The sequence below is a fragment of the Calliopsis andreniformis genome, chromosome 7 (genome assembly GCF_051401765.1).
Source record: "Calliopsis andreniformis isolate RMS-2024a chromosome 7, iyCalAndr_principal, whole genome shotgun sequence".
Taxonomy (NCBI): Eukaryota; Metazoa; Arthropoda; class Insecta; order Hymenoptera; family Andrenidae; genus Calliopsis; species Calliopsis andreniformis.
Genome location: NC_135068.1, coordinates 9,324,838 through 9,339,560, shown reverse-complemented (window position 1 = coordinate 9,339,560; position 14,723 = coordinate 9,324,838). Strand labels below are relative to the sequence as shown.

The 14,723-nt window shown below is 37.1% G+C and overlaps 3 non-coding genes across 3 annotated transcripts; all 3 read left to right on the top strand.

The window, feature by feature from the left end:
• The first annotated feature begins 4,071 nt into the window (after positions 1 to 4,071).
• Trnad-guc (transfer RNA aspartic acid (anticodon GUC)) lies at positions 4,072 to 4,143 on the top strand. The gene has a single exon. It is a non-coding gene; the product is annotated as a tRNA-Asp (tRNA).
• A 642-nt stretch (positions 4,144 to 4,785) lies between these two features.
• Trnad-guc (transfer RNA aspartic acid (anticodon GUC)) lies at positions 4,786 to 4,857 on the top strand. Its single transcript has one exon. It is a non-coding gene; the product is annotated as a tRNA-Asp (tRNA).
• A 2,356-nt stretch (positions 4,858 to 7,213) lies between these two features.
• Positions 7,214 to 7,285, top strand: Trnad-guc (transfer RNA aspartic acid (anticodon GUC)). Its single transcript has one exon. It is a non-coding gene; the product is annotated as a tRNA-Asp (tRNA).
• Positions 7,286 to 14,723: the final 7,438 nt, after the last annotated feature.

The window sequence follows — 14,723 nt, the reverse complement described above, 5'->3', positions numbered from 1 at the left end:
AAATAATATGCATAAAATTGAATTAACTTTCAAATATTTGTCTAAAAATTAGAATGCATTTCGTAATAACTTTTGCGTTTTTAATTTCCACCAAATCTGATACACACGATACAAATGTCGAAACTGATGAAAGTGCAAGCAAAGATAAGGTTAAGAAGAAAAGACTGCGTCAGTATAAAGGGAAACAGATAATAGAAAATGAATTTGAAACTACAGAATCGAAAAAGAATATTGTAAAGATAGGGAAAATATTAGCCGAAATACATGTCGAGTACGATCTTTTGCCAGGTTATACATTTAGATTTGACTGTCGTTGTTGGGATACAGCCACAAAGGTACTTTGTTTCTTTTCATTTGATTTATATTTTATTTTCGCTTTTATTTAAATAAATTATCATATGTGATTACAATACTCACTCTTAATCTTAAAAAGTAAGTATATTTTTATTTTGAGTATAAAATTTTTAATTTTAAATAAATATTTATTTGTATTAATATTTAGAAATATATTGTACTAGTAGTATTAATTAAAATGATTTAACTGTTAATTGTTACAATCTATGTAGATATATACTGAGCATGGTGAGTGGTCTTTACGACCCATACAATGTGCAGAAAGAGATAATGTTATTTGGGTTATCTTTACTGTTCATCATTTGGTTTATTTGAATGAATCACAGTTACGCAAATATTTCAAACATGTACTTGTTTATCGTATGTTCTATGGGAAAGAGAAATTATCTGAAAGGTTAGTCAAATTGTTCTGACGCAAGTCTTGAAGATACTTATCAAAATAATTGTATATCTGTCATGTACATTATGTGATGGATACTTTTATCTTTAATGTCTTATAAATCAGAGCTAAGAAAGACAAAGTGAAAGGTTTCTACATAGCCGATGAATCATTTAATACATATGATTTTCTTGAAATATATCCCCTCGATATGCCTGAAGTTGATGCTGTTGCTAAAACATTAAGTTCACCTATACCTGAACCACTGGTGATAAAAGATGAAATAGATGGTGACTTTAATGTAATTACATATCTTGATGTGATACCAGGTATTAGAGATGTTCAGATTGATAAAAGTTCGTTATGTCCACTTAATAATTAGATTGTTCCACTTACAATTAGACTACTATTTTTTCTTAGACATTGTACACCAATGTAAATTTTGGAAAATGATGAAAAAAGAACGTTATCCATCTAAATCTTTCAAACATAATCTTTCTGTCACGTCAAGCGAAGTTTTAAAGTCAGTATCAAAGAGTTCGAAAAAATCTGGAAAATCTAATTCTAAAAAGAAATTCGGTACGAATAAATCAAAAAAATCAAAACAGAGAAAAGAGTTCACTCAAGAGATTTATCTCCCTGCGGAGGCCTTCTTTTCTGGTAAAATGATAATAAGTATAACGTTTCTTTCTTGCAAGTCAGTATACGTATGAATATTAAAAACACCTAAGAAAAACGAATCAATATCATCCCTACTTTTCCTAACAACCATGGCCTCCAGTAGCCCACCATGGCCTACTGAGTGCACGCAGCAGCTCTCCCTTATTTATAAACACTTGACCCTCATCCCCACCGTCAACTCGGATGCGCACGCAGTGGAGGTGCGCACGCAGTGGAGGTGCGCCGCACACGGTGCGCGACTGCTTCATAAGTACACCATACCCACCTGTTGTCAGTGGCATTCTCTCTTTGAGCATATATGGGGTGGTTTATCGCTTTTACCTTCATACATATACGTTTATCTCTAATTCTTAACTCGTAATTTATATACCCATGCGTGTATCTATCTCAAAATAATATAAATCAATAACTAAACTCGTTTCCTTAAAAAAAAAAGTGCTGATACATTTTTCTGTCCCAGTTATGTGTTAACTAAAATAAAAATAAATCTTTATTCTTAGGTATGGGTACAATTACCTCTTACGAGGCAACATCTCCAATTCAAAATATCTCATCTGTACTAATTTATGCGCAATGCGAGGATATTTTGTCAGACATGAAATTACGAATAAATTTGAATCCCATATCGATTAAATTGGAACAATTATCGCACTTACCGAGTAACATAGTAGTTGAAAGTGGTTTCAACTATCTTTACGCGAAAATTGTCTTCGTTAATCGCACAATTATCACGCCTTGCTATGTCCCTGCTGATACCATATATTTTGAATTCGTCAAGTGCTATCTCCAAGAGGAATTCAAACCAGAAGAATTGATAAGCTCGCTTGCAACAGAATTTCTTATCATTGAAGTAAAATTATTTTTATCTTGTCAGTTTCGTCTATGCCGTACTATCTTTCATTACTAATTTTACAATTAGATAATTGGAGTACGATTGAATACGTCTGAAACGTCCGCACAAGAGGATGTGTTGCTCGGTGTGGCAACGTTCGATTTATCTGACCTTCTAAGAGGCTTGTGGGAAGTGAGGTTAACGAATAGCTTGTTTCACCCTCGAACCGTGTATTATGCTGACATTGAGGATAAAAGTGATGAGAAAGATTCAATTTTGGGAAAAGATTCTCCACTCAACCCTAACATTCTCATGTCGTTTGGTACTTCTTTGAAGGTCAAAGTTCGCGTCGCTCGCGACCTGCGAACAATTTATCACAATGTTCTTAGTCACAGTGGCATATTTAATCGAATCTTTATCATTTTAAACGATTTGGAGCTAGCGCATGATATTGTGAACTATGCGTTCGCTAACAATCATAATATATTGTTCACTATTCAGTCTTCGGGGGAGTATATAAATCCAGAGGTGAAATGTGAATTCGAAATTTTGTTTTATAATTATAAAATAGTTACTTGTATTAATAAAAGAAAATATATAAAAATTCTGATACTGTCAGGCGCACAATGTTCTAGTTTCCTAATATTTAATGTAGGAGCAACGTACACCCAAGGATATTTTAACTGGTTTTGTCATCGATTGCTGTGATAAGTTTTACATATTCTTTGAGGGTTTGTCCAATGGATATTTATTACAAATTTGGAAGAAGGTCTCAAAACTTTCCAACGAAGATGGTCGCATTTACTATAACAGTGGTCATATATTTCTCACGCGTCTTTATGAAGACTTCATGCCAGTGAATGGAATCGTCGAGATTAGATTGAGGTGAAACGAATAATTAAGAACTTTTACGTAAAATATCTGGAAAAATTATTTTCCCGATTTCTGACAGATGTATTTCGTTAAAAGTGAATCTTTAGAAACGCAACTCCAAAAATGTGGCTTGTACGTTGGTAAAAGGGGAACAACAATTGAAGCAACAGTCATGAAAACAATGGGAATGATGAAGCTGACCAGAACCATGAAGTCTCTTTGCCAAAAACGTCTGTTCCCGAATTCGAATGTTATGTACGCTTTCATGGATGAGATTTATAAAATATATTTTGAAAAGTCTGTACAAGGAGCAGTAAATTGAGCGTTGTGCTCTAAGTATGCATTGGTTTCGAATAGATGTTTCTGAACTATGATTCTATGCTGTTTCCAACAGTAAATGCTGCCGATGCTAACCAGATGTAGTCTAAGCCTGCAGGGTGCAGGGTTATGCGTAGCTACACGTTATTCTCCTCAGCGCCGCGAGGGCTGACTGAAAATACTGATGGTTATAACAACCTGTATATACATAGAGATAGCTAATAAGTTTTACACATAAGTCTTTCATTATCACATAGCTTAAGTTTAATGTTCACATATGTATAATACTCTAAAAATGTGATTAACCAACTACCAAATAATTTGACCAAAGAATACCAAAGATATCTATTACTAGTTAAATACAAACTAATATGACATTAAAAGCGTCTCCTCTTCAATAGCATAGCGGTTAGTACGTACTTGTGTTATAATAATCTATATATACATAGAAGTAAATAATAAGCTCTTCTTATAAGTTTTTCCTTTCATAACAAATCAAACTTAAGGTTCATCTATGTACAATACTCTAAAATGTGATTAATCAAGTACAAAATAATTTAACCAGAGTTCTAAAGATATATGTTACCCGCTAAATACATGTAAATACATATAATGCGAAATATGAAGCGTCTCCTCCTCGATAGTATAGCGGTCAGTATCCCCGCCTGTCACGCGGGAGACCGGGGTTCGACTCCCCGTCGGGGAGAAAGGATTTTTTTCAATATTTTTGAAAAATTTTGCTGTCAAGGTTTTTTGAAAAAAATTTTGTTTAAAATTTTTGAAAATTTTTTTTCAAGATTTGTATTACAATTCTAACCTGATCTGCTTATCTATGATCTAAACAGATCTGATATGACTTGCTTATTTTACATATGAATTTGTGTGGAGACCATGGTATGTTGGTTTTGTATATTGAATTGTATTGTCTTTTAAATAGTTAATATTAAATTCACTTTTATGCTTCAAACATTGGTTTTATATTTTTATACATGCTTAATACTACATGAAATGTTTCACAAAATGATACTCTTTTCACCAGTTTATTTACTTGGGACGTGAAACGCCCTTCGCACACGTGTTCGAAGCCTAGAGGTAATAGGGTCATAAAACACTCGGAGGGCTCTGTTCGCTAAAGACGGAATTCCCTGCACGTGTTCAGACGCCAGCGTCTGCGTCTAGTTCACACAATGCCCCACCATATGCGTGTAATCACATGCATAGTAAATAAAACATCTGTGTTTTCCGTCTTAAGAGATAATCACCACATTGGCTCATTCAACTTTCACAATTATTGTCATTTTACACATGTGCGAGGTGTAGCAGTAATTTCGAAAGCCAAATCGTCTGATCCTCGATAGTATAGTGGTTAGTATCCCCGCCTGTCACGCGGGAGACCGGGGTTCGATTCCCCGTCGGGGAGGACATTTTTTTTTAAATTTGTTCATTCATACGACTGTGGCCGCACCGTAATTTCAATTTTTATATCTCAAAAACTTAATTTACACATCAAAATCTACAATGTAGCAAAGGTGCAAAAAATTGGTGGGGAGGTCCTAATCCTAAGAAGTCGAAAAAATGGAGAGCCTGGAGAAAAGGAAGCATATAAACACAACAGCCTACGGCACAGTAAGAAACAGATACAGAGACGACACAATCAAGAACAATATTGTAGTGGTTATATCTCAGTTTCCTTCTAATCTTCGTCGAAGATCCGTCAGAATAAAAATAGTAAACAACGATACAATGGGCACACAAAAAAAGTTATCCCCACCACAAATATAAAAATGGAGATATGCGAAGAAAAACCTCCGACAGGTTTTTCGAAAAACGGCTCCAGAACATGTGAAGAATTAATTAGAACAATAGAAAACCTGAACATGATAATAGAAAGATTGTTACAGCAACTAAAAGAGGAACGCAAGAGAAATACTTGCAAGTCAGAAATGGCCTACCTGGCCAACAGTAAATTCACCGTGCTAACAGCCGGACTCGGCAACCTCTGTACCTGAAGAGTACCAGTACTAGCAATGGAAAGAAGGAGACACAGACAGCAGGTAGAAAAAAGGCATAGGAAGCGAAGAAGAAAGAAGCAACTACCTGCAGCCCTGCAGCAACCACGTCCCTCCAACCAGAAAACTTGAAAGAGCTACCTGGTAATAAGGAACAGGGCCCGCAGAACAGCAGGACGAACAAACCACCTCAATCATTATAGCAAGTCTCTTAACGAAAATAATAATTTCAATGATTAAAAATTCAGGTATAGAAAATTAGTAATTAGTAATAAATTAGTAATTAGTAATAAATTAGTAATTAGTAATAAAATTAGTAATAACAAACAAATCTTACAAGTAGAGAATATGAATGATTTTAAGAAAACCTGCTTAATGTTAAAAGTCAAAAATATACCATTTTATACGTATACGCCCAAAAGCGAAAAACCTAAAATAATATTATTAAAAAAACTAGATCGAGATTTCGACCCTAAAGAAATATTGGAAGAATTAATGAAATTTTTAAGTTTCATTAATTCCATTTTAACGGAAGGCCGAAACTTTATCAGCGTCAACAAATTCGAAACCAGATTTGCGGCTAAGAACAATATGAGACTACCCATATTTTTAGTCAAGTTAACTTCTGATTGTCAAAAAATCGGATGGCGTTTCAAATCGCGCACCATTAAAACACAAATTGCGCAGAAGAATACAATATAAACTTGCATTATATTATGGAAACAAAATTATTAAAGGATAATTCTTTAATTCTGAAAATATTTGAAAATGATGACTCCAAGATCATCAAAAGATCAAATTATAAATGGAAAAAATATCAAAGATTAGACACAAAGTCAAATCTAAAAGTCATGAAACTGGTCTCGAACAAAGGAAAATCGAAGGAAAACAAAGGATAAAGAAAGATTTTACCCCAGAGGGAATTGTTGATGAATTGTCTAAATTTAGTATAAATTATGTCTAAATTTCATAAATGTAAACACACTTTTGCTAAAACCAAGATCAATTAAAGCAGATAAAAAGCTCCCCATATCTTTTTAATAAAACTAACTCCAGGCAACAAATTAAAAAATTTTATTCGAACGAGAGAAGGAATGAAACAAAATTAAAAAGAAACCAAAACCACAACAAGAAAGGAGGATCCAACCAAAGTAATCCAAAAAAAGGAATAGCAAAAACAAAAAGAAAACAAGTTGCTTTCCGCGATGACATATTTTAATGTCCTCCAACAACCGAAAACAAAATAAGGCAAACGAACACAATTCTCAACTTGGTTGCTCTGTCAGTCGCATCCCTTTAAAAAAGCGGCGCAGTGTAACAAAGTTGCGAGAAACGCTCGCCACCTGTAGGCAGGAAGAGAACGAACGACGAGAGGTGCAAGTGGCTGCGTTTAGTGGCGCTAATATATTTTTCTACATGCATAGAAAATATATAAATAACCAACTTTCAAAATCCGATATCTATATAGAACGAGACTAGTCGCCAAAAATTCTGTTGTTGATATTCTTATATACTTAAATAAAAGTTTTGTGTAAAGTTACAGCCAAATCGGCAATGGGTTCTTTTCGAAAGTATATCTTACAATTCTTTTCTCACTATTATTAGCCCTCGATCAATAGTTATGTTTTGGAGATTTGTACGATAATTATTAAACTACACTGGCTGTTTTGTTTTTCTAGAGTTATTTTTCAATATTTTCATCATTATTGTACTATTTTATATAGATGTATGTAGTGTAGCACTAATTTGAAAAGAGAAATCGTCTGATCCTCGATAGTATAGTGGTTAGTATCCCCGCCTGTCACGCGGGAGACCGGGGTTCGATTCCCCGTCGGGGAGGACATTTTTTTTCATTATTTTTGATTTTTCTAGTTATTATTATGACTCTAAATTGTCCCAAGATATTTCATGTGTAATATATATTCACTGAAGCTTAAAATCTGTCTCGTGGAATAACGTAAACAGTGATTCTTTGAGTTTACTTTGATGCTATACATCGTATTGTAATTTATAGTACCTATGACAATTTTTACAGGACATAAATACTTGGCGCGATAAAAAGAGAAAGAAAAAATTTAAAAACTGGGTTTCTGACCTACATAACATAATTTATACTACCTATGAACATTTTTACAGGACAATAAAAACTTAACGATTTTTAATGAATAGATGCCATTTAAACTGTCTTGTAGGTGTTCTTTATTCTTTGTAAAATCATACAGCAAAAGCGACCGGAGTCTACACAGTGTAGTAAAGCGAGATACAAGTGACATGATCGTTTAGTGTCGGGGAAACGACGACTCGAGGACGCCATTTGTCTCTGCGGCAAAGAAATACTATTTTTATTTTTTTGCAGAATCAATTGGCGCACTGCCAAAGTCGTTCGTCCTGAAAACATGGATGCACGCACATTTCCAAATTCAGGTGGCTTGAAATACGCGAATCTCGTAAAAATCTTACATAGAAGTCTGTCGTCCCCCGCTATACCAAAGAACTTAATTATAGATTTGAAAATACAAACCAACGTGACACACGCGTACACCTAATCCTAAGGAAAATAAAGTCCTCTGACAGTCGACTGCGTACAATATACAGAACGCCTCAAAATGAGTGGCACCACTGAAAAGGAAACTATTTCTCTAGAAAAAGAATAAACAATGTAACAAAAGACTGTTCTAAAGGCTTGATACCACCAATGAGCTTACAGCCTGTAAGTTATAGGGAGTAAAGGATATGTTATCAAGGTTATATGTTTATATACTGATTTATGTTCATTCTTCTATACAAAAAAAGTCCATAATTTTTCTGTACAAATATTCAAAATTTTGTTTTATACAAGGCAATAGTATTCAATGATTAAAAAGCTGATATAATTTTGAAACGAGAAGCATAAATTATTTTCACAAGAGAAACAGCTTGTCTTCTGCATCATATATTTTGGGACGCTCTGTATATTATTCAAATACGTATCGACTGCAGGAAATAAAATATCGAGCTTGATCAATGGGTCTGTGTAATCGAAATGAGCGACTTTTGTACAAATACCAGTGTGGTACGTAAAATTTGATTCCCCTACTACAATATGATTATATAATATACATATATATTTATATATTATATATAGTAGCTAATAAATAATCCTTAATAGTTTGTATCAGTTGAATCTCGATGCCTATCCCAACGCTTAAAATATTAAATAGCTTACACGTTACGGTATCTCATATCCCTCGTTTCGTGCGGTTATTCCTTAAAAACCCTTCCGCCTTTTCTATACTTCATCTCGTTACCCACTTATAGTCTTATACTTAGCCATGATTCAATAACGACGTCATGTACTTACAACCCACCGATTGCATTCACAGCGACGACGTTGGACGTCGAAAGGAAGCGTCATGCAGCCATTTTGTTCCCAGAGTTGCGTGGCGCTTCCCGCCGAAAGTGAATGCAAACTGTGGCTAAAGGAAATGCTGATGGTTCGAGGGGGTTCCACGGCGATGAGGGTAGAGGAAACGAAAGCTTTTTCTCGCTGCAAAAAACGCCTGAACGTCTATGCAGTATCTGTTTTGGCGAAAAGTAGCAAATTCTGGTATTACACGCAACTGAATTATGGGTAATTCTATGGATCTTGATTTTGTGTTTCTTCGCTCATTGCAACTGATCTTTCTCAGAAGGTTTTTATGAAATTTGTATGCTGTGTTGGGAGTTTTTTAATTTTTCATAGAATTTCGGGATTTACGATCTATTCTTGTATTTTGGACAGAAATAATTTGTTCAAACGTTCTAAAAAGATCTGAGATTTAGTATGCTTTGAGTTCTGAATAGTTACAAAGGACCAACTGTACAAAATCTCAGTGCACTCTTTTCAAAAAGTTTTCTTTTTGAATATTCATTTTGATGCTAAAAATCCTTAAATTGGTTATCTGTTGAGGTTGGCAAAATTAGGTCAAGGGATTCTCAGCTTCAGATCAGGTGAAATACTTGTTTAAAGTTAATTAATTATTTTTAGAAAATTCTTTTTAGATTAAATTTTACATCTAAGTATCTACGATAAGTAGATATAATATCACCTGTGTTTCTGCGAGCAATGCCTTAGCTCTAGAAGTGGCCTTTAGCATTTTCCAGAATCCAACTACGTTCAATAGATAACGATAACAATATAGTGACACTGATAGAATGATTGCTTTAATCAACAAGAATCTCTTTTCCCTTGCGCGTTATAAGCGGAAACTGAATGCAATGTTAACCTAACCTAATATTTTGCCGCCATATTGAAACCGCTAGAGGGCCCACCATAGAGCCCACTTTAAGAACAGTTATTTGCGTAGAAGGCAATTAGAATCGCAGAAATTCACGAGTTTCATGGTCTACAGCGATATTTATTCTTTCTTGCGCAATCAGTTACATAAAGATAAAAAACAAAAAGGAGAATAATCATAAAACACCGTAGCCGGCTGATTCCTAAATTACAATTCCCAGATCTCACATTCGAAACGAGACACACGCACAAACCATCTCCTCTTCATAATTTAGTTATACAATTAAATACAAAATTAAAAAAATTACACGATTACACTGTGACATTAAAAAAATACATCCTCGAATTTTAGAAGAATAAATTAGCGATCAGCGTCGCGGGGGAAAATCAGGGAAAATACATAGACCGTCGGCAGTATTTGCACCGACAAAACCTTTTCGAGAATATAAAACAGGCATCGTGCTCCTTCACTTTACCCCTCTCTTCTTTTCTCCTTCTAATTCCTCGCCGTGACTGTTCCCTCCCAGTACAAACATATACGCGCGGTGAATTAAGCTCGAATGGGCGTTGATTTTGTTCGATTCATCGAACGAACCCGGCTCTGCGAGCGGACGAATCCTGAAATAAACGAGGGAAGAAGAGTCGACAGAAACGAATCGTTAGAGACGTACGCGTTAAGAATGCGATTTAATTGGACCATTAATTGCATTGAAAAAGCTAAACGCGCGCGTGCTGCAGCGGTATCTTCCTCCCTGTCGTGGTTAGCGTGCACGTATTTATGTACAAAATGTACAAATAATCACGCGAAAATGCGACTAGCGTGAACGGTCGATCGACGAACGAGTCACTCGATAAAAGTTTGATGATCCATCTATGAAACCATCGATTCCGTTGCACGCTTGCTTCTTTGGTGAAAGGACTAAAATACTGGGGATTGTTCGACCCCTTGTTTCCTCTTTTTTCTTTAAATTATTCGATTCATGAAGTCTTAGCAATTTATACTCGATAGTGAACGAGAAATCAATTCTGCTGGAAATGGCACTTGAAAATTATTAGAGCATCGAAATCGCCATGCTCTAGGAACTAAAATCTAGTGACACCGATCTTAGAGAGATTTCTATACGTTTGGGGAATGTTACTTGGTGACGATTTTGCTATTTTCGATTCTACACGATCAATTCGAATTAAGCTTCCCGGATTTGTACTTGATTTTGATTGCAAATGCCGTAGACACCTATAACCTTGATGACACGTGAGGCAGCAGGAAGCCATTTTGTGTAAAGACGAAGAGATTTCCAACGGAACTCTGATATGAATGAAGCCTTACAGGTAATTTTTGTTCTATTCGTTACGCTGCTTTTGATTTGAGTGACTCTTACAACCAAGTTATGTCTTTTTATCAAAACTGTCCTTTGTATCATCATTCTCATCCCGTGCTCCGTGAATGATTATAAAATTGTTACACGAATTTCGCCTACGAGTAAAAAGATCCATTTAATGTCAACGACGTTCTATATATGAAATTTCCACAGAGTACAGATTCATTTTCAAGTCGTACAATTTTTATAGAACTTTCAGATCCTTTAAGCTGGGTCTACACAACATGCCATATAATTATAACAAAGTTATATAACTTTTTAGAAAATAGAGAAGGGAGATGTTATACATATGTCTCTTTTCTATTTTCCAAAAAGGTACATAGTTTTGTCATATAACGTGTAGCGTAGACCCACCTTTAGAATGTGAGTACACAGTCTGCAACAAAACTTGCGATTTTTAATCGTAGTTGGAGCTTCTTGCATTGCTTTGTGCCAGCACTTTCATCGAATTTGGGGTATACTCTGGAACTCCAGCGTGCTTTGAGGTGTGAAAATTCGTCGTGGAGAAGAAACGGAACACGGTCACGGGCGCCATCAAAAGAAATGTCTACGGAGAAACACAAGGGAACGTCGGATATGCTGCTTTCTTGAACGTGACACTATCGCGAAGTTCCGTGCGACATTTCCTTGCGAAATCCCGTCTCCCACCATTCCCATTCACACGTTTCGCAACCCCACGCACACACACGCAGGCACGCAGACGCACACAGACTCACGCGGACGCACACAGAGCTGCGAATATGCGATTCGTTTCGGCGTATGCTCGAACAAGCAGAACATTAAAGACGCGTCTACACGAAGAGAATAGAGTGTCTCGCTATTTTTTTTCGCTTTTTTCTATTTTTTCGTTTTTTATCAGTTAATTCTCATCTAACGAACAAACAGTGTTTATTAGAGTTTATGTATACTTTATATCTATGTAATAATTATAATAATTCGTAATAATAATAATAATTCATAATATCAATTCATCCCAACAACAAGTTTTTAAGGTATCATCTGATAGTATTTTCTGTGTATTATTTCTTTTTTCTTCAGTCCCCTTTTCCCGTCTCTCTTCAAATCGTACTTTCTTCCTCGTCAATATATCTCTGTTTCTTATATATATATTTATATATTTATTTATTTACTTCTTTTATATATATGTATAGACTGATATCAACACGTATAACATCGAATTCCCTATTAACTCTTTTTCTTTTCCCATTTTCGCGGAGAGAATTGCGGTAGCTGAATGCATATCCTTTACTTATAAGTCTCTCTCGTTCACTAGCACGATCGAGGCGACCGGAAGCACGTGATAGAACCGCGGTTCCGGTCGCTCGCCGCCATTTTTTCTTCCCTTAATGTTTCGGCGTTTCGGTTTCTAAACGACTCTTTGCCCTCCTCCGTCGCCACGACAGTTTATGGTTTTATTATTCTGTAAGAGGAAGCGAAATTTCGAGGCATTTCTTCTTTCCTCCACTTCGAATACTCAGGTTCCTTTTTCTTCCCTATATATCGTCCGTATGGCGGTGTTTTGATTCTCGTGGCCCTTCCTCTAATTCGTTCGAGACACGCGCTGTCATTGTAATTACTTGTACACACATATATAGCTAAGCTCTTACTAGTCGGGGGAATGAAAACTTTTGCTGGACAATTATTGCCCTTTCCTGTTCGTCTGAAAGTCGCACAGTTCTGGTTCAACCTTTCACAACCTCAACGTAACCTTAAAAATTCAGAGCTTATTTTAGGCATGGCGAAATCGTTTTCAGGCAATCGTTGGTTAGATTGCTTCGCCTGCTATGGGATAAGACACGTGAGACTGCAACAGGTTAAACTGAGCTGTATCGATCGAAACAAAATACGAACCCGGCAGTAATCTCGATGGCGACTCAATTGTGACGCGGTGCGTTGGCATTGATGACCCTAAGTATATATGTATAGATACATTAAATATAGTACTGTACAATCGATGAGAAAAAAGAATTTCTGAAAGAGTATTTTAGGACGTTACACGTGAAGTCTGCTCGAAGTATCGTGGCCATGGCGCTGCGAGCAGGAGTCACGTGATGCTTCTAGCGGGAGTCACGTGACACTCCAACCAGGGTCACGTGACGCAGACTTCTTTCTTCATACCTCTTGAACTAATTTATCGAAATTAGAAGTAGGAAAAAAAATGAGAAAATAATTTTGTAGTAATTCTGTAGTCAATACTGGAATTCTTTCTTCAACGCCGTCTAATAAAAAGATATTCTAGAACTTAATTCCCACGCCTTCCTCATTACGAACTCCTCCTCAACACATGACAATTCATTCGAGCAGACTACCATGTCGGAATGTGACAAGTTGCTACTGGGTAAAGCTTCCGCTTTCCTTCTCGACTATAATTGTACAAAAACTCGTTTGCAAGCCTGGAAAAGCCTGCAATGCGACGTGGCAGTATTATCAGTAAGTAGACAGTGTAGTTACGATATGATACAGAGAGCAAGTGTAATCGCGAGTCACTTCTGCAGCCGTGAACCGTGCGTCGAGAGAGCAATGTTAGACTGTTTGGGGTATAGCAGACGACTCCTCTTCATTTACAACTTCCACGCCGATAGGTTCCTCCAGGGCGAGTCTCAAAATTCGCTTGTGTATATACATCGACGCGGTTCGTCGTGCTGGCATCCGGTTACAGCAAGGTCTCTAGGTAGCGTGCCTCGCGGCGCGGTTCGTCGTTTGAACAGAAATGACGCCACACACGTACGCACGAGCACACACGCATGCACACTGAACTATAGCGCATCATTGGTAATGAAATCGAAGTACCACAATTAGGCGAGACGTACTTGTATATGAAAGTTATGGCCTGAATATCGACGGCGTTCTGAACTGACGTAGACGCGGGGAACGTGTTGCCCTACATGCTCGGTGCTTCTGCTAGGACATCAGCGTAGAAAGGATATGGATCCTCGTTTCGTGAGCACTCCTGATCGCCCCTGACTTGTTCGCACGAGAAGAACGCGAGAACCGTAACCTGACTCTGGATAATATTACACTGTATCGGGAAAGGAAATGTGTATCTGTCAGCGTAATAGGAAACCGAATAGACGGTTCCAAGGAACGCCATCGGTCATCGCCCTTGTACTCGAAGAAGGCTCCCCGAAATCTCTGTTCCGCCTTCGCGTTCGTCCCTCGTTCGTTAGTCGTTTGTTAGTCGCTCTAAATTACTTGGTACGGTTAATTAATTATTTGGTACGGTCGATGGCGTCTCTAACCCGTGAAACTATGCCCCGCCACCGTGATCGTCACTGCTAAAATGTCTTTTCGGTTGCGGTGGGGGGGACTCTGCGCGCCCTGGTGCCCGTTTCAGCGCACCACGGGATCCTAATGACGCTTCCTATCGGTACACGGTAAAACTTGAAATCAGGAGAATCTCTAATGTTACACCTGGCTCGCACATAGTTAACTGACGACGATAAATCGACTGTGAAACCGCTAAATCGTACGTTTCTCTTTAAGCTTCGACCGTTTTAAGTTTATTACTGGTCCGGCTCTTGTCCGACCCGGGCGGAGACCGCGACGCCACTTGGAGATGCGGCCAAGAGCCTCGACGCAGGTCGCTCCTTCAGGATCGTCCTCGATTTGTCGATCGTGTCAGCTGTCTCGTCAGGGAACGCAC